The 27,056-nt window shown below is 41.2% G+C and overlaps 1 pseudogene; it reads right to left on the reverse strand.

Moving 5' to 3' along the window:
- Positions 1-506: 506 nt before the first annotated feature.
- The window catches only part of LOC127432278 (beta-1,3-glucosyltransferase-like), a 62,730-nt pseudogene continuing 36,180 nt past the window's right edge, over positions 507-27,056 (reverse strand).

Below are 27,056 nucleotides of genomic sequence, written 5' to 3' on the forward strand. Positions count from 1 at the left end.
AATTAACATAAGTGCTTTTATAAAATTATAAGCTTCACATTTCTACAAAAAGTAGAAAATTAATAGAAAGCACACTGTCATGGCTTGCAGATCTTTTTTAAATGACACAGTGTTTCAGTCATAGACCTTTGTCAGGCGAGAAAACATTTTTGAAACTGTTTGATCAACCGGGATATTTAAAATATAAAAACTCACCAATCCAATCATGTTTCAGCTTTGTTACAAAGCCTGGCATAGAAGCTGACAACCAAACATGCAGCCTATATCCAAATGTGAACAACAAGTAAAATGCTTCCTTGTGGAATTGCAAAAGAAAGAAAGAAAGAAAGAAAGAAAGAAAGAAAGAAAGAAAGAAAAAAAGAAAAAAGAAAGTAAGAAAATAACATAATAAGAAAAGATCCCAAAAATATCAAGTTATCAAAATAAATCAAATACCTAAACATTTTAAAAACGCACAAACTCCCAGCATGAACACTCCATCAACTACATAAGAATGACTATATAATCTACAGTTCCTCTCTGGTGTTTGTGAGTTCATGTGGTTTCCTCTGTTGTGGCTCTTTTGTGTCTGAAGCCAGCGCTGGTATACAGCCACAGGGTTGACGTTCCAGAGTTTGTGGAAGGAGATTGGCCTCTTTTGGGCCAGGAGCTCTTTCACATAATCCTCTGGAAGGGCCTGTGGTCAGAAAGGAGACCACATGATTACACCAGCAACTTCACGTAACTCAGTATACAGATGGGGCCACATTTATAAAGACGTGTGAAAAATGTTAACTTCCCTAATGTCCCTACAAACTATTTATAAAACATTCGTACACACAAAAATTTGTCTAAAATTTTACCTGCTTTTTTTTTCACAAATCATCCAACCCAGTCTCATGACAAACCATAATATTAGTACTACATGGTAAAATCGCAAGACATAGTACAACCTTTCATCCCATAGAGAAAAATAAACTAACCAAACAATGATGAACAAAAACCTAACCCTAAACCTCAAGTCTAACCCCTTACCCAAACCCTAAACCTAACCTAACTAATGCAATATTTCTGCATACATGGTAATCAGCATTTTCTGAATAACTAAGACACACCTGTTGGGTCCTCACTATTCTATTCTACTCACTCCTGCCACTTATTATGCAGCATTTTAAGTAATTAATCAAAAAATGTAGGCCTGTAACCTGTTTAAATATAAACAGTGAGAGTGAGTGTTTTCATCTGTCTGTATATTGATTTATGTTCATTTGTATAAATGTCTGTCTGCACACTTTGGGCATTCTCTCAACCAACTTCATGATGTATCCACATGGGATGCTTTTTAAACAGTCCCGAAGAAGTTGCCATGTATGGTGGCCACTTGTTGGCTGCTTTTACCTCACTATCTGGTCCTCCATTAAGTAAGTTATTCTAAATAACATTATAAATGTATTGATTTAAAAGCATTAATTTATATTTGCCAACAAAACTCATTTCAAGCATTAAAGCTTATGCCTTCAGATCAAAAGGTTTTTAAGTTTATGAGAAGCATGAACGTAGTCCAAATTGCTTGGGTGTGTCCAACCTTTCAACTGGTTGTGTATGTTTACAAATGATGCCCCAGGTCTTGAAGCACAACCAAACAGGTACAAGAAGACAAATTAACCTGTCTTCTTATCTGCCAAAACCCTCAATTCTGCTTTGAAACATGCACTGGAGAGCACAAGAGAGCACTCCCATGTTTGTAATATCAGGGTTCAGTTCATTTGTTGCTCTATTACCAAAGATGTATGGCAAACTTGAAAAGATGTCAGCTTGTGTTTCAACTTTTATTTTTTGTTTCTCTCTCCATTGACAGCCATTCAAAAGTAGCCTTTTATTCTGATGTTTGTATTTATTTATTTATTTTATTTTATTTATTATAAAAAAATATTGGTTTGAGACTTTGCCAAATTTAACTGCATCAGGTTGTTCAGGCCACATACTGTAATTACGTGAGCATACAGAAAATAAGAATTGTTGTCAAAGCAAAAGTCAAATCACTTTTAGACACCATCTGTTTTTAGTGTAACCGACCATTTGCAACAGAAATAAACATAAAGGAATAACAAAATAAGAAACATAGGCACATAACAGGAGAGCCGACATCTTTCTTCTTCATTTGATTTATTCAGCTTGCTGACAAAAATCGAAACTAGGCACTGACAAGTGCACCTGTATATATCTTGCTTACAGCATGTCCCAATGGGGAAAAAACACAACGGAGACACAAACACACACGGTAAAGTCACTTAGAATCAAATAATAAAGCGTATCTTAATTAAATCTTTCCCATTAATGTTTAAGAGCCACATAATCAAAATTTTGCTACCCGTCTTTAGCATTATCATCACGGAAGTGGACTTGTAATATTTCCAAATAGAGTGGGCTCAGATTTATGTCCGTTTTGTGGAGACAGATTAATGTGGCCAGGTGTAAATGGAATGTGTTTAAAGGTGTGTGTGTGTGTGTGTGTGTGTGTGTGTGTGTGTGTGTTACTTGGTGTAAAATTGGGCTGTGTGAAAGGCGGGAGTCACAGTGTGTTCAAACACATTCCTAATACCTCAGGTGCATCAGCACTGTGGCTGTCACAACCCCCTGCTAAAATATTTTGCACTGCCACTCTACTGAACACCATCCTGTAAGAATATAGAAATATGCAGAGTTACAGCACCTTATTATTCAGCTCTCAATAATACTGGATTCTGATTGGTCAATCATGGCATTCTGCAGGCAAATATATTTGTATAATGACCACCAAACTGTATATTAGACCATTGACCATTGTCCATTGTGCTGTTCCTCCAGCTCACCACCAGAGGGCTCCATTACCTGGGGTTTGACTTTAACTCTATGGACTCCATTTCCCATAATCCCCATACCTGTCAGTGATTACCTGTTCACCTGTTTCCAATTCATGCAGCTATTTAAGTTTCACTCTCACTCACTGTCATTGCGAAGTCTTGTTTTGCTCTGGCTGACATTTCTAAGCATTCTTTGAGGTTTCTGTGTATGATCCTGGACTGTTTACCCTGTTTTGACCCATTGCTGCCTGCCTACTACTACTGCCTTGTTTACCTGGAAATAACCTGTGATTGTCTGCCGCCTGCCCTGACCTCTTGCCTGTTTATTTTCTACCACTCTGGATTGCCTTTTTTATTACTGTTGCTGGTGATTGACCCTGCCTGTCTGTATTACGACATTTATCATTATTAAAGCTGCATCAATCTGAACTCTGATGACTCATCATTACAGAAGACTTCGCCACAAACCGATCCAGCGGCTTTTTCCAACTAACCACCGAGGTCTCAATTCCTTCATCGAACCCAGCGGCACACCCAGCCTCATCTAGAACAATTCATCTCACCATGGATCTAGCAGCATTCTTTGTTCAACTAAGCCAGGTGAACTTATCAATAAGGGAGTACTGCCATTTCTTTTCCACCGTTGCCGCCCACACTAGTTTTGATAATGCTGCTCTGAAATCCATATACTGGATAGGACTCACAGCACGGCAGTAGAGGGAATTGCCAGACTCCGGAGACTACAAGTGGGAGGTATATGTGAGGCTAGTACTCAACACACTCGCCACAGAGGATCCTCCTCTCACAATTCTGGTTCCAACTTCCGAGTCAGCCACGTCTGAGTCTTCTCTATGCCATGTCACAGCCACATCTCAGTCTGCTCCATGCCATGTCACAGCCAAACCTCAGCCTGCTCCAAGTCATGTCACAGCAACGCCTCCGCATGCTCCATACATGTCACAGCCATGTCTGAGTCTGTTCCATGCCATGTCACAGCCACGTCTGAGTCTGCTCCATGCCATGTCACAGCCACGTTTGAGTCTGCTCCATGCCATGTCACAGCCATGCCTCAGCCTGCTCCATGCCATGTCACAGCCATGTCTGAGCCTGCTCCATGCCATGTCACATCCACACCTCAGCCTGCTCCATACCATGTCACAGCTACTTCTGAGTCTGCTCCACACCATGTCACAGCCATGTCTGAATCTGCTCCACGTCATGTCACAGCCACATCTGAGACTGTTCCACACCCTGTCACAGTCAAATTTGAGTTGGCTCCATGCCATGCCACAGTCCAACCTTCCGCGACTCATTGCTCAAAGGCCTTCACGGCCCTTGTCTCCAAGTTGAATTATCCGCCACTGATATTGGTGCGTAGGGCCACAAAGACCCTTTCCCACAAATTGTCAGTGCCCTTGTCTGCCACGGCCACCAAGCTGACTCCCACGCCTGCCACAGGCAACGAGTGAGGCAGGAGAAGCAATCTATCTACAGGAGTCTGCAGTTGCGTGTAAGTGGTATTTATTACTTTGGATTCTTATGCACACACACTGAACACAGTCAACCATCAGATCTTACTCTCTACCCTCTTCTCGCTGGGCATCACAGGAACTGTGCTTGACTGGTTTAATTCCTATTGCTCAGGTAGGTCCTTCAAGGTAGCCTAGAGAGGTGAGGTATCCAAGCCACATCAGCTACTTACTGGGGTACCTCAGGGATCAGTGCTTGGGCCACTTATCTTCTCTATATACACAACATCACTGGGACCCATCATTCAGGCACATGGATTCTCTTACCACTGCTACGCTGATGACACGCAACTCTACTTGTCTTTCCAGCCCAACGACACCACAGTGACTGCTCTAATTTCTGCCTGCCTGGCGGACATCTTGGCCTGGATGAAGGAGCACCACCTGCAACTCAACCCAGCCAAGACTGAACTCCTTGTCTTTCCAGCCAACCCTGCTGTTGAACACAACATCACCATGCAGCTGGGTGCAACTACAGTAACACCTTCCAAATCAGTCAGAAATCTAGGGGTAACCATCGACAACAGACTAAATTTCACAGACCACATCTCAAAGGCTGCTAGATCATGTAGATTTACACGCTACAATATCAGGAGGATAAGACCCTTCCTCTCTGAACATGCCACACAACTGCTTGTCCAGTTACTTGTCATAACTAGACTGGACTACTGTAACACTCTCATTGCAGGCCTCCCTGCATGTGCAATTAGACCCCTGCAAATGATCTAGAATGCAGCAGCACGTCTGGTCTTTAATAAACCAAAGAGAGCACATGTTACACCACTCCTTATCTCTCTCCACTGGCTGCCAGTTGATGCACGTATCAAATTCAAGGCTCTGATGCTGGCATACAGAACAGTCAATGGGTCTGCTCCAGCACAACTAAAATCATTTATGCAGAGCTACGCGCCCACTAGAAGCCTGCGGTTGGCTAAGGAACGTCGCCTTGTTGTACCTACACAAAGAGGCACCAAAACACTTTCCCGGACTTTCAGCTTTATCGTACCACGTTGGTGGAACGATCTTCCCAACTCCATCTGTGAAGCTGACTCACTCTCTGTCTTCAAAAAATGACTAAAAACACATCTTTTCCATGAGCACTTAACCAGTGTTGGGCCTCATGTATTCAGATAGAAGACAAAGGCAGGCCTAACACAGTCGTAAAACCTAACTCAGGCCCACATACCAAGTCATAAATTTTACTGATAAAAATCGTGCCAAAATCAAACAAAGGGACTCCAAAAACAGACAACAAATCCCATGAAGCCTTGCTCACTAAAGGATCGAACTCTCAACTACTATTGGATGAAGCACACGACAGAACGCAGCCCAACCATGACATCATCAGGAGTAGAAATACCTCTGAAATGCTTCCGGGATTTGCTTCCAGCAACTTTGCTCGCTGTGTGTAGACGCAGCTCATCGCTGCTCTCAGGTGCAGCCTCGTGGTACAAGGAAGTAACATCTGACTTGAAACTGTGGCCATACAATCTCCATCTCGCTGGACGAGTTGAGATTATTCTGTGTTCCACCGAACACTCTAACGGATCCGAAGGAGACCGCCGAGCAATCCGCATCTTCATCCATTTTCCTGCTGAAGTGAAGAGAAAAAGAGTTCTCTTCCCTCTTCAATCAAGCCGATGTCGCTGATTTCTCCGCCAGCCCGCTGAGAATCAGCAGCGGTACCACCCGCCGACAGAGCGAGGAAACAGCCTCCTGTCATCACCCGAGCCTCGAGGAACCGAGTTGGAGTTAAAGGACGGATGAACACACATTCTGCATCCTCGTGCGATTCAAGTCAGAGGTTTACATCTGGGCAGAGATAGAATATTATAGTGTGTTATTCTTGTGTATCAGTGTTATTGCTTGTACAGTTTACGGACCACCGAGACCACTCATTGCGATTAACACTCAGGATATTAATTATCACGAATGATATTTGCTGTATTGTAGTCCAACCACATTGGACTGTGGTGCATTTCCGCCATCGCGGGTGAGACCGGCACACTGAGTTTATCCATTAAAGAATCAAAGACCACGGGACGGTTTACGAGCCGTCCACCGCATCTCTGAGTGATAAACTAACAGCTGCTTTCTCTCCCACGATCACGAAATCTGCTTGTGGGCCGTCACTTAATTCTCTTTCTCTCTCGTACTAACCACACACACACACGCGACCCCTCACAAACATTCTCGCACACATTTTTGGCTAGTAGATAGTTTCGTGATAAAGCTCAGCTTTGTCCCTAAGCTATCATACAAGCGGATACACGCGGTAACTGGTAGACACCATTGACTGTTTTCTCTCCGCCCACATTCGTCTCTCCACGAGAGTCATGTCCGCCATTTTGTGCGCGTCCCTCCTTACACACACACACACACACACACACACACTCGCTCTCACACACACACACCCTCATGTGTTTTAGGATTATTTTGATTTCCATATCTAATATCACTGTTTAGTTTGTAGTTGTATGTCGGAAGTTTATTGACTGCATTGTATTAATTATTAATTGATATTACTGCATAAATAAACTTTGTTATACTTCAAATGAAGTGTTTTGGTTTGTTTTGCATACACCTGTGTCATGCTGACGGGATGTCAGTGCTCAGATTCAAGCCTTTCATTCATTGTTTTTTCCCGAAAATCGATATTCTTCGGATGTCAATTTTCCTAAGAAAACAATCTAATATTGAGACTGTTATACTATCTGGTTATTAGTCCCTGATTCCAGGGTGGTGTCCCGTCAATATTAATCCTTATTAATATTCTATTGATTTTTGATAATTGATAATTATCTTTGATGACTGCTGAATTTGAATGATCAATAAGCTAGTGTTAATTTTAATTAATGTTTCATGGATGTTAATGATTAGTGATTATCTTAGATATCTGTTGATTTAAAGGATTAAAAAAAGCTAACATTGATTCTCATCAATGTTCTATTGATTTTAATAATTAATAATTATCTTTGATAATTTACTTCTCACAACTTGCCAAGTATAAGCCAGTGTGGTGTGAAAGTGCTCTTAAGAGTGAATTAGGGGTTGGTAAATTTATGATAGTCTGCTTAAAACCTGCTGTTGTTGTTATTTAACTCCTAACGTTTTCACCTAGATGTTACAGAGAGTTGCCAAGTCACTTCATTGACATCCACCAAAGAGAGAACGCAGTGAAATTTGCACATTACATAACAGTAGCCCGTAAGCCACAGGTCGAAGCCTCTCACCTGTGCGTTCGTGTTAGCATTATAGAAACTGTAAAACAACAAGCTATCAGAGCCACTGTCGCAAGAATTTTTACTGCCCCAGTAAAATGAGTCACCAATCGCCCCACGTGACTGGAACTGAAGCTCCACAGACTGCAAGATGTGGTCGCTGCTGTCCTCCGTCTCTCCGTAGAGGAGAGAGATAACCTTAATGGCTACAATATTAGTCATTGTGATGAAGCATTGCAGGAACTAGTTGATTATGTCAACAACCCGGTCAGGAAGCCAAAGCGCACAATCCTGGACCTAGTGGGCCAAATGTTCCTTCTTCATCACCACAGAACCCAACTGCAAACCGCAGAGCACCAGGCCCAGCTCGCCCAGCTGCAGAGCAGCTATCAAGTGGTGCACAGGGAAAATCTCAGCCTGCACCAAGACGTTAGGTGCACCCAAGCTGAGAAAGTCCAGGCACAGGAAGATAATGCCCGGATGCAGGAGGAAAATGAAACCCTGCGCAGGCAGCTTCAAGCTGCCCAGTTAAGAGTAGAGTCAGATCAGGTAAGTGCAGCTGAAATGCACAGCACAACATCTGACATAGAAGAGGGCCCCCTCTTTAGTGATACACATAGGAATGTGCCCCTGAGAAACCCAGGGACACACGCTAGGAGCTGAGCTGCCCCTAGTGGTACAGTCTCTGACTTCGTCCTCCAAGACACCTTTCAAGCTCCTCCAGTGGCCCGCTGGTTGGATGCAGGTGCCCCTCCTTACAGTTGCCCTCCTCAGTCAGTTTTCAGTCACGCCACCTTGTGTTTCAAACGGACTGATTCCACACCATGGAGGGGGGACAATTATTTTCAAGCCCAGAGTGGTGTAAGCGGCTCGAAGATCCCATTAGCCAGGGAGCTGGACGCAACCTGGGGTCCACCCCCATGCGTCGACTGGACTCCTTCCCCACCACAAAGGGGAGGAAGTCGTCCTCATCGCTATAGCGATCCGAGTGACTATGGTGTTTCGGATGACTCAGACGACCCGTGGTCATACTGCCACCAATGCTTGCACATCCGACAACTCAAGTCCCTCGCAGGAGACATAGAGCACTTTGACCCAAGTAATTGAGATTCAAACATTGACAGTTATCTCAGAGAAATTGAGCACTGCCTGGTTGACTTGCCTTATGCTTCGTCGCATGAAAATCTCAAGCTTATATGGAAGACCACGTTAAGGAGTGTCCATGCTTTCATGGAAACGCTACCGACTGGTAAACGAAACCGCTACTCAGCTCTGCGTAAAGCCCTACGCGAGGAGTATTCGCTGTATATCGACAAAGCCTCCGCTACCATAGCTGCTTTCGCCATCAGCCAGAAGAGGCACGAGCCTCCGCGTGAGTATTACAGATGCCTGAGAACCACGTACTTCCAAGGAAGTAACGAACCAGGTCTGGAGGAGGAACAAGCTTTCAAGTCTCATTTCCTTCACAACCTCCACGAGTGCGTGTGATATGACGTCACGATGCACTGCAGAACGGGCAACCCCACCATGCAGGAAATCAGAAGGTACGCGCAACTGGCATGGGAGACACACGTGCGCCCTGCCCGAGGGCATGAAGGCGACGCCAGAGTCCTGGGGATCCAAGCCTCAGAATGTGCAGACCAAGTGCTTGAAGGCAACGAAATGCCTCGTGTTAAGGTGAATGCTAGAACAGGACCCCAGAGGCGCCGATCACCCCGCCAGCAGGGTAGGCAACAGAACCAGGGGGGTGGTGACCAGACACACCCCCAGGGTCACGGCAGTCCTAAACGACAAAACGTTCGCCGGCCGAAAGGAAAGGCGCAGTTCGAACGAAAACCCAAACAAGAAGGTGGGTGGGTAGAAAAGGTTTCAAACCCCCTCAGAGAACAAGATTTGAGAACGGAAATGGAGGATATAAGGAGATGCTTGACTGAGTTAGTAACGAAGCTTGACGTGCTCTGTTGTTCACCAGGTCCGCCGAACTCCTCAAAGGAATACGGTGCTGAAACCCTGTCAGTATGACTAGACGATGTACCCCCTCCCGTTAACACCAAAGTTTAATTTGTAGGTCGGGAAAAGGGGAACAGGGTCCAAGTTGCTCCCCAAAACAGTCACTCCTAACATGCCACACCCTCCTTTTCTGACGTTCTTGAGCGATCTGTTCCATAAGGGCAATGCCTGACACATGGGTGCATCCGCTCCCACGCACTTCTCGACACCGGTTCCGAAATAGTCTAATGGGTTCCAACACCTTCGCAGAGGTGGCTAGAGCAAAGCTCTCCCTTGGCAAACCGTTATAGACAGAGACCTGCACCGTAAGCATCACAAGCTACACGCAAGATAGGTCGTCAATCACAAAACGGGCCTGGATTGACACCTTTCAAGGGATGATGCTAATAGACCCTGTTTACATATGTCCCATTAATACGGAACCACTGTTAGTTGGCCAGGACCTACTGAACCAATTGGCTTCGCTCATTGACTGCCATCGTGGACACACGTGGGCTCAGGTTGACAAACTGAGACCACTTGGTCCAGAAAACAGTTTGCCAGCTTCAGATGGACAAATCGCCATCATCCAAAAATCCAGCAGAGACGACATCTCCAAGAACAATTACAGGGCCTGAATAAAACCCTTCAGGGTACTATAGTCACTGTAAATTTGCACTCCGTTCTTATCAATAACACTTTGCACGCTTTAGGGACTTTGTCAGAGAAGACAACTTATGAAAATTAGCTCCTCAGTCAACAGTCTGAGTGGTGGAATGATTCCAGCTTACCTGTTATCCCTAGACCTTGTTGAACAAATCCTTCACAGATACACCTGGCATATAGTTTTGGCATTGAAATTCCAATCCATGCAAATCCTCAGAACCTCAAAATAGGATTTATCCTCAATCTACCATCATAGGCAGAAAATATATAGACTAAAGTCCGTATTTAATGTTGGTTTTCAGAGAGGTAATGCACACATTCACCTCAAAACACCACCAACACTTGCCTACCATGATGAGGACCCCTCGCTCTACCTTATCCCTAACCTAAATATGTGTACCAAGACAAAGGACATTCATTGGGTTTGTCCAAATGCAACCCCTTTGTTAGAGAGATGACTAACTACCTCTGCGGCCTAAGAGCCGAATTCCCTGAATAAGTGTCAAGGTAGCATGTCCATCAAAGAAGAAGGAACAGAGACAAGGGTAGAGCGAGCAGGCAATCGCTGGCTCGTTTACACACCAGCCACCGAAGTCCCAGTTTCATACAACCGCCATGATACAGCCATTAAACTAACACTACCAAACCAAAAGGTGTTCTTAACAGTTCCCCAAGGAGCCACTGTGCACATTGACGATATTGTCCTCCATCATCTCAACGTCGACAAACATGACGCAGAAATTGAGATCATGGACACATTTAGAGGTCACAACCTCACCATTGATGACACCCTTCAACAGCAACTTCAGGCTGAAGGGATGAAATTAGTGAAGTTCAGTCTCAAACCAACTGGCTTGACCACTATATTTCCTAGTCACATAAGCAGATCGTCATCTTACCGAGAACACCGTGATTAGTGATTATCTTTGATAATTGATGATTTAAAGGATTAAAAAAAAGCTAACATTGATTCTCATCCATGTTCTATTGATTTTAATAATTAATAATTACCTTAATTATAATAATTATTAATTATTGCTAATAACCAAACCCGCTCCTAAACGTAGCACACTACATTTACTGGAGCCCCATATGAGGTTTTAATGAGTTAGATTCAACTAATTAATTTAAATATTAATTAATAACTATAGAAATAATAACCAATTATTTCTGATAGTAACACTGATCTAAACCAGTAAAGCCCTACACCAGTCATTAAAAAAAAAACAATTCCTGTTGCACTTTATTTTTGTTTTGAATACTATTATGATGCTAGTGATACTTTGTAATACAGCACTTTTCATACCACTGTCTCCTTAAGATGATTCGCTTATGTTTTCCTCTTTTGTAAGTTGCTTTGGATAAAAGCATCTGCCAAATGAATAAATGTAAATGAGTAAACGCCCAAGCTTGCCACGGCCAACGAACCAATGCCCACGCCTGCCATGGCCAACAAGCCAATGCCATGTCTGCCACGGCCAGTGAGTCAATGCCCATGCCAGCCTCGTCCATCCCAGAGCCTGCGTTGTCAGCCTCGTCTGTCCCAGAGCCTGAGTTGCCAGCCTCGTCCGTCCCAGAGCATGCTTTGCCAGCGTTGTCCGTCCCAGAGCCTGTGTTGCCAGCCTCGTCCGTCCCAGGGCCTGCACCGCCAACTTTGGCCTCCTGGAGGAGGAGGAGGAGGAGAAAAGCTTTCGTTTCCAAGTCTCTGCCAGTGTTCACGAACACAGAGATTGTCTCTGAGTCTCAGCCTATGCTCACGACCACAGAAACCGTTTCCAAGTCTCTGTCCATGTTCACGACCACAGAGGTCGTCTCCAAGTCTCTGCCCATGTACACGACCACAGAGGTCATCTCCGAGTCTCTGCCCATGTACACGACCACAGAGGTCATCTCCGAGTCTCTGCCCATGTACACGACCACAGAGGTCATCTCCGAGTCTCTGCCCATGTACATGACCACAGAGGTCACTCCTGAGACTCTGTCCATGCCCACGACTACAGAGGTCGTTCCCGAGACTATGTCCATGCCTACAACCACAGAGGTCATTCCCGAGACTATGCCCATGTTCATGACCACAGAGGTAGTTCCCGAGTCTCTGTCTATGCCCACGACCACAGAGATTGTTCCCGGTCCAACCAGTCCTCCTGATCCAGTCCCTACCCTGAGGTGGTCTCCTGGTCATCCACCTGATCTGCTCTGGTCTTCTGAGTCTCCTGGCCATCCGCCTGATCTGCTCTGGTCTTCTGGGTCTCCCAACTGTCCGCCTGGTCTGCACTGGCTCCCTTGGTCTCCTGGCCGCCCACCTGACCTGCTCTGGTATCCCTGGTCTCATGGCCATCCGCCCGGTCTGCTCTGGCTCCCTTGGTTTCCTGGTCATCTACCTGATCTGCCCTGGTTTCTTTGGACCCCAGCATTGCCTGCCTTCTCCCTTCAGGAGCCGCTTGCGGGGGGGTCGGGAGGCTCTGTCATGAATCCTGTCTTTGTTGTTCCTCCCGCTCACCACCAGAGGGCTCCATCACCTGGGGTTTGACTTGAACTCTCTGGACTCCATTTCCCACAATCCCTGTACCTGTCAATGATTACCTGTTCACCTGTTTCCAATTCATGCAGCTATTTAAGTCTCACTCTCACTCGCTGTCATTGCAAAGTCTTGTTTTGCCATGGCTGACATTTCTAAGTGTTCTCTGAGGATTTGCATTATCTGTGTATGATCCTGGACTGTTTACCCTGTTTTGACCCATTGCTGCCTGCCTACTACTACTGCCTTGTTTACCTGGAAATAACCTGTGATTGTCTGCCTCCAGTTCTGACCTCTTGCCTGATATTTTCTACAACTCTGGATTGTCTTTGTTATTACTGTTGCTGGAGATTGACCCTGCCTGTCTGTATTACGACATTTATCATTATTAAAGCTGCACATGGATCTCAACTCTGATGACTCATCATTACACACATACAGTACTTTGAGACATCATTCCGTAGGCAATTCAGATATTACAAACATAAAACAGCATGATTATTCTCAAGTGGGAGGGAGTCCAACCACAACACAGTGATAACACTATTGTGTCTTTGAACAAAGTACCTAAATTGCAATCGAAAGACACTGTCTGCTAATTGAAATGTTATGAGTAACTGAAAATCACTTGAGATAATTTACTAAGCAACACATAGATCCAACATAGATCACACAAATTAATATCTAAATAGCACTCTTTTGCAAAACACAAGTCAACATAGGATCAAATTTGACAACATTTACTCATAAATCCAACATATATCTTAAAACATGTTCCTGGTCTTATTGTGAATGATTCATTGGTGCATGTTATTCTAAATGAAAAAAATATATACATTTTTCAGAGTGGTTCTGTTTAAGTCCTCGATTCATTTTGTATTTAAGTCCTCGATTGCTTTTCCAATTGCATGGATGCAAGCTGCAGGTTGATTTGCTACTCTCCCTGCTCTGTCCATGTATGGCTGTGTGGTTGGATGGGGCGTTTGCCCAGAACACCTCCAACACTAACAGATTGCTTTAAATTGTCAATAAAGTCAATAAAAGTGTTTATCTGATTGAAATGGTCCTGAAATGAAATTAGATTCATGTTGACTTTAGAACAAATTTACAAATACATTTTTATATTTTGTGTAGAAAATGTAAGAGATGTTTGCCCATGTAAAACTTGCCATCACAACGCAAGTATGTGCTAGGGGTTTGCCAGTGTGTTACTATGCGTTTGCTATGAGGTTGTTGGTAGTTTCTAAAAAAAACGTTCCCTACTAACCTTCTGTCATGTATTCCCTGTTTTTGTCTAGACTTTTATGTTGAAATTCTTGTTTAGTTCCCCGTTCCTGTTTCCTGTGTTAGTTTTGTAGTCCTTTGTAGTTTAATTTCATGATTGGTTCTCCCTGATTGTTTCCCCAGGTGTTCCTCATTCCCTGTTTGTTTCCCCAGGTGTTCCTCATTCCCTGTTTGTTTCCCCAGGTGTTCCTTGTTTTCCCTTGTGTATTTAAGCCCTTGTTTCCCCTGGTTAGTTTGTCAGTCTTCACATGTCTTATCATGTTCTGTACATGGTTCCCTGTGTTTTGGTTTAGTCTGCGTTACCTTGTTCACCTTTTCATTAAAAGCCGAATTTAGATCCTCCATCCTCGCCTGCCTCATTACAGAAAGACTGACCTCTAATGGATCTAGCGGCTGTCAGAATTCTGCTCCTTAAGCAAGGGGAATGTCCAGTTGAGGATCACGTCTGTGAGTTTTTAGAGCTAGCAAATTTAGTGCACTGTCTAGACTGCTCACTGGTGGTTTTCTTCCCATCTGGTCAAAATAGTGCACTGAAGGAACTAATGCCTCTAGCTGATCCTCACTGGACACTCTATGAATATGTGGAGAAGGCTCTGGAACTTTGCGGTTCCCTTTACACAGTGGATTATGGTGGGAACCCCAGGCCAAAACCCGCATCTTCGGCTCCCTTGTCCAAGCCTTCTACAGCTCCTGGCTCCAAGCCAGCGCCCATTCCTGCCACGGCCAACGAGCTGGAAGCCTCGTCTGTCCCGGAGCCAGTGTTGCCAGCCTCATCCGTCCCAGAGCCAGTGTTGCCAGTTTTGGCCATCCGGAGGAGAAGAAAGGCTTCTGTTCCCAAGTCTCTGCCCACGACCAACGAGGTCATTCCCGAGTCCCCGCCCATGCGGGGGGAAAGACACATCTGTTCGGTGTGGGTCTATCCGGCTCACCGGCCCACTTCGATCGAGCACTGGAGAGAACTGCCTCTTAGAATAATAGTTAAAAATAATGTTTAAAACATTGAAATACGACATACTTTGGGCATAAATTGTGAGTAAGCTATCTTTTTTTTTTTTTTTACTTTGAATAAAGAGCTGAATGATCACCAGAAAGCATGTTACAGTTAAGATTTCAAGTTCTAAAATAAAAGTTTTTTATGAAAAATTAATATAACATTAGTGTGTGTGTCATAAATAGGTTTTCTACATATTCTGCATTTCTAAAGTATCTGTTTTGCTGCAATGACAGCATGATACACAGTGCAAATCAGATTAATACCTGCCTTTCATTCGTATTAATTTGCTCTGCAGTTTGTGTTTTTGAAGATACTTTCAGGCTTGATAAACTATTTTGCAGGAGCAATTTAATTTATTTGCATCAACACTGCCCTTTTTTCTGCTCATTTGGAGGCATGCCTCTTTATTGCATATTAATTTCGGGGAAACGTGTAAAAATTGCCAAGACGTGCTATTTTGTGCATCTGAAAGAAGCAGACCTCATAAGACTGCATTAGTGGATATGCTTTTTTGCATGTGCAATCATGTTTGCACATGTTTATAAAGTAAATTGGGACCATAAAGTGTACCTTATTTGACACAAATTATAAAAGCCTTTGACTGGATTTCAGGTAAATGGAGATTTTTGGTTGAATGTTTTCGTTTATATAGGGTAAATCTTAAACCTTTTTATCAGGTCATAAGATATTTTTCCTCTGCAGAATAGAAGTGGAAGCAGAAGCAGTATTTCAGTCAGAAAGACTCATAGCATTTCCTCGTCCATTCACTTAAGGCATTTCATCCAATCATAATCCAGCCTCTGCTTTATAAACTATGCCAGGTGTTCTTCATCGCTCAGTAAGCTGAACTTTTCACTCACTTGCATGTGAATGAACACAGTCATGCCACACGCTAAGCAAAGCAAACAGTTACTTCATATTGTCCCTTGTCTGGTTTTACTCACCTTAATGTTCAAGCTTCTCAGCGCAGCTCTCCTTCAGGAAAATAAGATAAATAGGCCTATCAGTTCTTTCTCATTTGTCACATGCATATAGCTGGTGGCTTTTGGGGTTTAAGCTTTTTTGATGTTAATGTTCTCAATTCACTGTTCATTTTTAACCATACTACTTCCACTAATCACTTTTCATTGCAGAGTAATGGGTCTACACCAATTTTCAACTTGTCAGCAAAGTTTGTGTGTTCTGCCATATCGTGGCTGCCACACTGCATGGGTAATCTTGGTCCAGTTCCAGTTCCTTGCACTGTGCATTCAGCATTCATGCACATTGATTTATGCAGAGTACATGGTCATTTTTGCATTTATATTATTTATAGCATTTATAGTATCTGCATTTATAGTATCAGTTATAAGCTCATAACATCTAAGCAGCGCAAATGTGCTGTCCGGGTGCCACAACTGTGGCGTCTTATGGGCTGTGCAACTATGCCTCCCACGACACTGCAAATATGGTGTGCTTTCTGCCTAATTAAAAGAAATGTTGTTTCATTCACTTAGTTTTAAATAATGTATTAAGCAAATATATATAAACCCTCATAGTGTGTCTAAGCTTGTACACTGCAACAGTGTTGCTCCTGCAATTGGCTCAATACTTCTCCTTAGCAGCACATTTGCGATGTCCAGGTGCCAGTACTGTGGTGTCTTATGTGTTGTGCGAAGGGGCAAAGCATTGTTGTCATTTCCGGGGTATTGCACAAACAATCTTCACCCTTCCACAGGGTTTATACACTTACACATATCCTTAACGATGCCCATCCTTCTGCAAAGGCCGGATGCATCGCACTGCATTGTTTGTCCTTCTGAAAGGATATTGCAAATATGATGCTCACCCCTCTGCAAGGACCGGATACATTGCAAAGCACTGTTTATCCTTAAGCAAAGATATTGCACAAACAATGCTCACCAATTCGCAAGGGCTTAACAAATCTCAAATGTCTTCCTCCTGCAGGGTATGGCTCAGCTAATGTGTATTTATAAGGGTAGAATGTTGGTTTACAGCCTTATGTTTAAACATTCATTTTATTCTGTTCTTCAGATTCTTCAGACAGATTCTTCAGACAGGGGGATATAGGTTTTAAATTAGGTTTCAATTTCCTTCTGAGGTAAGTTCCACTCCCCTGCAATAATCGTCTTCCGTTAGGATCTGAGAATCTCAGCGCTGAACAATAGGACGGGGCTAACACAAAAGGAAAATATTCCATCACTAGATTCACATTAATTTTACTCATTCTGAGTCTTTCTGGAAGAAGTGGAAACGTAAGGGGTATTTCTATCAAAAAGACTAGCATTACATCATCCATTCACTTCAGGCATTTCATCCAGTCATAATCCAGCCTCTGCTTCATAAGGTATGCCAGGTGTTCTTCATTGCTCGTTAAGCCTGCACTTATTTTCAATCCCCCACCACCACATCACAACCAGTTTAGGTCCCATCCTGCCATAGGAAGTTCCTCTCCCCTGCCATCATCTTCTTCCAGCAGGATCTGAATATTTGAGCGAGAATCTGAGTGCTGAACTATAGAACGGGGATTACACCAAAGGAATTGGAATTATTCTATCACTATATTCTATCACTATATTCACATTAATTTATTAATTTAGAGTCTTTCTTGAAGAAATTATATTCACCTGATCAGTGTGTCATCATCCACTAAGTTGCTTGCATTACTGCCTTGCTAGCAAATCTTTTTAGGATGGCAAATGTTTTTGTACAGTGTCCTGTGAATAAAACCAGAGCACAGTTTAAAGATCTAAATAGTGCACACAAAAATAATATTTTTAGATCTTCGGATCTGACAACTCACATTAAAGGAATATTAAGGGTTTAAAACAAGTTAAGCTCAATTGACCACAATTGTGGCATAATGTTGATTGCCACAGAAAAAAAAAAAAATCCTGTTCAGGTGTTGTTACACCTGGTCTGCCACTGCAAGGATGATAAGCTGTCCTTCCTGTCTCCCTGTAGCACTGTCTTAGGCGTCTCACAGTACGGACATGGCAATTTATTGCCCTGACCACATCTGCAGTCCTCATGCCTCCATGCAGCATGCAGCAAGGCACGTTCTCGCGGATGATCAGGGACCCTGGGCATCTTTCTTTTGGTGTTTTTCAGAGTCAGTAGAAAGGTCTCTTTAGTGTCCTAAGTTTTTATAACTGTGACCTTAATTGCCTACCATCTGTAAGCTGTTAGTGTCTTAACGACCGTTCCACAGGTGCATGTACATCTGTATATGGGTACAAGTGTAGTTAATTCTAATGTTGTTGTTTTTTTGTTTTTTTGTCTGATTAAAACAAAACTGATAAAAAAAAAATCTAAAGAACTGTATTTATTTCTGGATGCCACATCAACATTAAGACTATTTTAATGCCATATCTGATTTAGGTTCAGGTTTGACTTTCAGTGTGGGGTAAGTTACTTTCCAAATAGTAATCCACTACTGATTATTGATTACTTCTCTAAAAATTTAAATCTGATTACTGAATATTTCGTTGGAAAAATAATCAGATTACTTTGAAGTTACTTTCTAAAACCTATCAAACCTGCGAAAAAAACTAATGTAACTAATAGCTCTTTTAGTATTTTAATACTGACTGAAAACAATGACAAAATTACAGCAATATGACAAAGACAGCAACTTGGCTAAAGAGATCCAATCCAATTTTTTTTATCTCAAATATGCTGTAGTAGGCCTAATATCTTCAGGTGTGTGTATGTGTGTGTGTGTGTGTGTGTGTCTGCTATCTACAACCTTCTTAGCTGTGTGTGGCATGTATGTGTACAGTATGCTTGTTTACCTGTTTTTGTGTTGGTGTGAAAGACAAAAAAAGAATACTAATGAACTGAAAACACTTCTGAAAACATTTGCAAACAGCTTTGATAGTAAATCCATTGTGTATTTGAATGCTTGTTGTTTCTTTTCGGTGTGAATATACATGTTTGCTTGTGTGTTGCATGTGTGTATGCACAGTATGTCTGTTTGTGGGTGTACATGTGCAGCATGTGTGTGTTTACACAACTTTACAGAGAGTGGATTATTTCTACCTCCCTGCTTGGACGAACTGAGTATCCTTTATCACTTGCACATCTGTAACGCTGTTGCATTGTGTCTGTGTTTAATTGTGTACAGTACATAAAGAACATAAAAGAGCCGTTTTTCAAGACGCCATTCCGGAAATGTTCCAATCTTGTGAGCGATATATCCCTCTTTCAGATGGGAACGTGTGCTGTTTTCAATATCCCCATTCCTCCTGTGGCAGCTGCAGAGGGACACCCAAGAGAGGCACGTGAGGATGGGGTAGAGCATGGAGATTTGAAAAGGATTTGTTGCAGGTGTTGTGTCAAACTCTGTTTCCCGGTCGGGACCTGTTTCCCCCCAGCAGATCTGTATGGGGGGAACAGTATTTGAAGGTAACATTCTCCGCTGTCAGAATGCGTTCCCCCATCCACAAACCTAAACCTAACCCTTCCCTACCATACCCTACCTACCCTAACCTACACTACCCTACCTATCCTAACCATAACCATAATCTTTTTCCTCCAGCCAGGGCTGGGAGCACACTGAAACAGAGCTCGCTGAGATTGATTGTTAGCACATGAAACCTTGAAATGCTTTACTTTCATTTTCAATTTTAATAAACAACTACACTCCGCTGTGTCCATAGTAACTCAGCTAACTCATCTGCCATTGCCTCAATACATGTCCTCAATGCCATGGTGGTTTGTTAGAGCGCATGCTCATTAGCTGACACAGCAACACACATAAGAGTACTAACATAAGAACGTAATACTTTTAAAATGTATTTTACGTAATTAATATTATTGTTTTAGTAATAAATGTGTAATCAAAGAAACGTAATTTTATACATGTCTGTAACTGTAATCATATTACTTAATTTTTTAAGTAACGTGTTACATTATTGCGTTACCGTGAAATGTAATTAGATTACAGTAACGCATTACACCCAACACTGGAAGTCATGACATTTGGCCACACGACACTCAAGAACCAATGAGGTTTGATGTTACTGCTGCCTTACCTGGGTAAGTTTGGTAGGTTGCTAATTGAAATAGACACTCATCGTGAAATACCACTGGAAAACAGTGAGAAAATCTTAAAGAGATCGTTCACCCAAAAAAGAAAATTCTCTCATCATATTTTCACCTTTATGTTGTTCCAAACCAGCATGCATATTTTATTTCTGTGGAACACAAAAGGAGATATTAGGCAGAGTATTAAGGATTGACAGCTTCAGTCACGTTTATTGTATGGGGGGAAAAAAAGATAAAAGTAAATGGTGAGGTTTCTAGTCTCGAACATCCTACCAAACTTCTCCTACTGTGTTCCAAGGAAGATGCAAAATCATAGGCCTACTTGTTTGAAATATGTGGGTGAGTAAATAATGACATAATTTTCATTTGTGGGTGAGCTATCCCTTCACTGCTTAGATACCATATTAAACCCACAATATGCCTGGCTGCAACCTCAGTCTGGAGACGTTATTTCCCCATTTTCTTTCCCCTTCACAAACTCTCCGGACCACTCCAGCTCTCCACAAATACTCAATAGCCTCATATATCCAGTGTCAGTTGGTAATAATGAATGAGCTTAGAATTGTCTCTGAGGACTCTCAACACCTTTCTTTCAAATTAGACTTCTGCACCTCTCTTTGTCTCACTGTGTCTTTGTCTCTGAACAAAAATGGAGAGCTAAGCAACTGGAGGAGTGGGCAGTCACGTGTGTGTGTGTGTGTGTGTGTGTGTGTGTGTGTGTGTGTGTGTGTGTTTAGAGGAGATCTCTGTCAGCTCAGACATTACTATCACAGATCCAGTGAGTCATTGTTCCAGGGCTGTCTAAATAGAGCCTTTTACACTGGGCTTAACTCTAGGATATTGTTTTTTTATAACCCTGGGTTAAGGCCGCTTTTCACACCGGGTTAAGCAACATTTTACACTTGTCATTTTGAAAGAGGTTTGGCACCATATTTAACCCCTTACAAATATATAGTTCTATCAGGAAGACTTGCAGACTTGAGTGAAATTCAAGATGACGTTTATTTGATGAATATAAAACAGAAAATGTAATGTCTCTCTTTGGCGTAGGCCCCGTCTGGCGGTCTGAAGAAGTTGTACTCGGAAACGTCATATCCTGCCGGAGATAGGAGGCAGGGGCGAGGAGCCTACCCCTGTGCATTATAGGACTCAACTTGTGGTGGTGGAGGTTGCTGTGTTAGCACAACTGAAACAGCAATGTGATAGAATGTGAGCAGACTTATAAAGCAATGGCTTACATGTGATTGGCTTGGAGTTACCTAGCTAATGGTGTGATGATGTACAGCTGCTAGTCTTCCTGCTAGAACTACACTGCGCTTATATTTCTGGCAAACATGCTGCAAATTTGCCACTCATTTTCATATGCGAATGAACTTTGCACTAAACGTTTCATTGTTGCCACAGGGTTGCCATAGATGTGTTTGCCAGTAGTGCCAAACTGTCCACTGTTGCCAAAGATTTGCTGCAGGTTCACCACTACCAGTGCAATATGATCACATGAAAATGTTGCACCAGCAGCCTCAGAGACACGGGTTCTGGTCCCACGTAAACCATGAAGTAATTGTGTTCACATAATCAATGATAGGCACGACTTGGAGGTTGCATTTTCCCACTAAGATTACATTTATACTCCACTGACAGTTAGGTTTAGGGTTAGGGTTAGACTTAGGGCATATTGTTAAAGGGATATTTCACCCAAAAATGAAAATTCTCTCATGATTTACTCACCCTCATGCCATCCCAGATGTGAATGACTTTATTTCTTCTACACAACACAAATGAAGATATTTAGAAGAATATTGCAGCTCTGTAGGTCCTCACAATGCAAGTGAATGGGTGCCAACATTCTTTAAACTCCAAAATCCACATAAAGGGAGCATAAAAGTAACCTATATGACTCCAGTGGTTAAATCCATGTGTTCAAACACAATATTATAGGTGTGGGTGAGAAACAGACAAATATTTCAGTAATTTTTGTCATAAATTCTCCTCCCTGCCCATAAGGTAGTAAATCATGAGAGAATTTAAATTTTGGGGTGAACTAACCCTTTAATACAAGTTGCATTCCTGCTGACTGTATAACATACTGTATTACCAGTTGTTCCGCAACAGACAACCAATCATAAACTACTCAAGTGCTTACCTCATTACAATTAAAATTTTGCGCACGACACCTTCTGCGGGACACCAGTAAAACAATTTCGAACTCAACGCATTAACGCATTAACTGGAGTGATGAAAAACAGTATTATTAGTTTTTGTAGTATATTTCCGAAGACGTAAGACAAATGGAGCATGTTTACATGACGACATTCCACAGATAAGCAGTTCCACTGTTAAGCAGTTATGAACTCAGGATGCATTCCCTTCGTAAACTGTATTCGTCCAATCAATGAGCAAGTTTACATGTACGATCCAACGTGTAAGGTCAAGTAAATGACTTAAACAGTTTTCCTTTTCAGGGGTAAGGTCGTAAATGGCTAAAGTTTAAATTGATCAGAACAAATAGACTTTTGCGACCTTACCCCTGAAAAGGAAAACTGTTTAAGTCATTTACTTGACCTTACACATTGGATCGTACATATTAACCTTGTAAACCTGAGCAGAGGAGGTCTTCAACACCATCTCGCTCTTGGGTTCTTGGGTGAGAATTGTACATCCAGGCAATTTGCTGATGTAGCTTCTCTTCTTGTTCTTTAAATGATAATTAATCGAATGCTTGCAGTTCCTTTTCACCCAGTAATACACCACAAGAATGTCGGAATGCACCTAAATAGTGGTACAGTCAGCAAATCGGGTCCATTTCCAGCCAACAATACCAGGGTCATTCCTGGGATTCTGTAATATTTCAGTCCCCCAGACCTAATGAAATGGTGGTTCCCTAAAATTAAATGTTGAAAGCATTTTACAAGATGTTGATATGTCCATTACAATGAATTAAAAGAATTATCACATTAAAATAATCTTTATCATAAAAGAATGTCTGGTAACACTTTACAATATGGGTGCATTAATATGCATTAATTCATGCATAACTAATGCACAGGTAATATTGAGTTAATGTATGACTCATGATTAACTAAGCCATTCATTAATGATTGCCACATCAGCAACTAACAAAGAGTCTGTCTGATTAATATATTGTCATGTATGAATTGCTATTAATTAAATGTGTCATTGTGGATTCCCTAACAACTTATTATATTAACTAATAGTGTTAATTAATGTGTTAATTACCACAATGAGCTGAAGCCATGTATTTGAACTTCCACCCAATACGGGTGCACTAATATGCATTAATACATGCTTAATTACTGCATTATTACTGCAAATTCATGTGTTAATTACAACAATTATTAATGATGAGTTAATACTCATGTGCCTCAACAATTAAAGTCAGAACATAATGATATCTTTGCAATCCATTCGTTTAACATCGGTTTCCAAAAACATTGCCTCACTAAAGAAAAAACAAAACAAAAAAAAACAGAGGGATGCAGAGATAGAAAAGAGATATACAAAATATCACACACACACACACACACACACACACACACACACATTTATTTATATAATATATGTATATATTTATATATATATATATATATATATATATATATATATATATATATATATATATGATATTTTGATAAATTAGTTCTCAAGTCATGACTTTTTAGGCAGTACTTTGGCTGTATCAGCATTTGTTTTAATGAATCATTAACTAATAGTTTGCAAAGATATCATTATGTTCTGACTTTAATTGTTGAGGCACATGAGTATTAACTCATCATTAAGTAATTGTTGTAATTAACACATGAACTTGCAGTAATAATACAGTAATTAAGCATGTATTAATGCATATTAGTGCACCCGTATTTGGTGGAAGTTCAAATACATGGCTTCAGCTCATTGTGGTAATTAACACATTAATTAACACTATTAGTTCATATAATAAGTTGTTAGGGAATTAATCCACGATGACACATTTAATTAATAGCAATTTATATATGAGTTAATCGGACTATGGAGGCCCAAACCTGCAGAAATAATAAATAAATAAATAAATGTAATAATAGGAAAATAAATAAAGGATTAAATGTCTTGATAAAACAAATATAACTAGTTATTAATTAAATTTAGTCCTCAATTTATTTTTGTATGACTTTTTCCTTTATTATTTTCTGTATTTATTTTTAACTGTATTTTTATGCTCTTTAACTTTTATTTATTTATTAATTTATTTTGCATTGTTTTAATTTTTTATTGATGTGTTCATATATTTTTATATTATTTATTCCCACATATATTTATTTCCATATTTATATATTCCCATATATATTTATTTATATATGTATTTATTTTTATTTTTCTGTGTGCAACATGGAAATGAGAGAGGTAGTCCTTGCGTAGCTCCAGTGCATCATTGGTTGATAGCTTGCCCGTGATGAGTCATAATTTCTGCTTTCTTGATGATAAAAATGCAGATTTGGTACCCAGTCACTGTACAAAAGAGCGGTTGTTTTCTGCTGGGTTAGGGGTGAGAGAAACGTGTGACGTTTAGAGGTATTTACTTTAGAGCTTTGTTTAAAAGTGAGGTTCTCTTGAGCACATTTGGATTATTAATTATGTATTATCTTTACTGATAAAAATGATAAGGTCTGTCAGTAGTCATTTAACAATCTAAACATGAAATACAAACACTAGGCTGCAGGTGTAGCTTTCAAAACATACACCGTCTGACTGAACACTGCCAGTACTGAAAAGCTAAAGATACATTTAAGTGATAAATGTCAGATTTGTCTTAGTATCTTTACATGTTATATTTTTTTATTATTCTTAAAGGATGCCATACAGATCCCCAAAAATTTAAAGATGTCATCATGGAAGCTTTTCCAAAACTCCGACAAGGTGGTGGGTTTGAGTTACTAAAAATATCTGGGAACACAAGGAGCCCCCATCTCAGCTTGATACCCTGCCCAAATGAGGGATACCATGTAAAGTATTTGAAAGATCCTCAAAATCAAATTGGTCATGCAACCATTTTCATTAGTCCACTTCAACGAAACTTAGAAGTTGAATCAGTAAGTTCCATACTTTCAAACAAGGAATGTTTTAAGATTCATATAAAACATGTATGACATACTTTTATTTAATGATATTTACTTGCAGACAAGCCATCCTAACAGAGACGAGTTGATTGGACCACCTCAGAAATGTGTTGTGTGTGGAGATGGATTCCCGTTTGCAGATATCATCTGTCATAGTGATGAGTGCATGAGGTATTTTATTTGTATAATGTGGAGTCTCATATGGAAATATTTATTCTTGGTTGGGAGTAATCAGGTTAAAACTTGTCATTAAAATAATCTTGTAAGGAGTTTATACGTTTGTAGTGTGAGCCAATGAATCACACATTTGTGTGCGCACATAAAATGTATATAGTGTGTGTGAGTGTGTATGTATGCATGTATATGAACAGTATATATATATATATATATATATACAGGTGCATCTCAATAAATTAGAATGTCGTGGAAAAGTTCATTTATTTCAGTAATTCAACTCAAATTGTGAAAATCGTGTATTAAAAAAACTCAATGCACACAGACTGAAGTAGTTTAAGTCTTTGGTTCTTTTAATTGTGACGATTTTGGCTCACATTTAACAAAAACCCACCAATTCACTATCTCAAAAAATTAGAATATGGTGACATGCCAATCAGCTAATCAACTCAAAAGACCTGCAAAGGTTTCCTGAGCCTTCAAAATGGTCTCTCAGTTTGGTTTACTAGGCTACACAATCATGGGGAAGACTGCTGATCTGACAGTTGTCCAGAAGACAATCATTGACACCCTTCACAATGAGGGTAAGCCACAAACATTCATTGCCAAAGAAGCTGGCTGTTCACAGAGTGCTGTATCCAAGCATGTTAACAGAAAGTTGAGTGGAAGGAAAAAGTGTGGAAGAAAAAGATGCACAACCAACCGAGAGAACTGCAGCCTTATGAGGATTGTCAAGCAAAATCGATTCAAGAATTTGGGTGAACTTCACAAGGAATGGATTGATGCTGGGGTCAAGGCATCAAGAGCCACCACACACAGACGTGTCAAGGATTTTGGCTACAGTTGTCGTATTCCTCTTGTTAAGCCACTCCTGAACCACAGACAACATCAGAGGCATCTTACCTGGGCTAAGGAGAAGAAGAACTGGACTGTTGCCCAGTGGTCCAAAGTCCTCTTTTCAGATGAGAGCAAGTTTTGTATTTCATTTGGAAACCAAGGTCCTAGAGTCTGGAGGAAGGGTGGAGAAGCTCATAGCCCAAGTTGCTTGAAGTCCAGTGTTAAGTTTCCACAGTCTGTGATGATTTGGTGTGCAATGTCATCTGCTGGTGTTGGTCCATTGTGTTTTTTGAAAACCAAAGTCACTGCACCCGTTTACCAAGAAAGTTTGGAGCACTTCATGCTTCCTTCTGCTGACCAGCTTTTTAAAGATGCTGATTTCATTTTCCAGCAGGATTTGGCACCTGCCCACACTGCCAAAAGCACCAAAAGTTGGTTAAATGACCATGGTGTTGGTGTGCTTGACTGGCCAGCAACCTCACCAGACCTGAACCCCATAGAGAATCTATGGGGTATTGTCAAGAGGAAAATGAGAAACAAGAAACCAAAAAATGCAGATGAGCTGAAGGCCACTGTCAAAGAAACCTGGGCTTCCATACCACCTCAGCAGTGCCACAAACTGATCACCCCCATGCCACGCCGAATTGAGGCAGTAATTAAAGCAAAAGGAGCCCCTACCAAGTATTGAGTACATATACAGTAAATGAACATACTTTCCAGAAGGCCAACAATTCACTAAAAATGTTTTTTATGTGTATTCTTATGATGTATTCTAATTTTTTGAGATAGTGAATTGGTGGGTTTTTGTTAAATGTGAGCCAAAATCATCACAATTAAAAGAACCAAAGACTCAAACTACTTC

This window comes from Myxocyprinus asiaticus, chromosome 42, assembly GCF_019703515.2.
Source record: "Myxocyprinus asiaticus isolate MX2 ecotype Aquarium Trade chromosome 42, UBuf_Myxa_2, whole genome shotgun sequence".
Lineage (NCBI taxonomy): Eukaryota > Metazoa > Chordata > Actinopteri > Cypriniformes > Catostomidae > Myxocyprinus > Myxocyprinus asiaticus.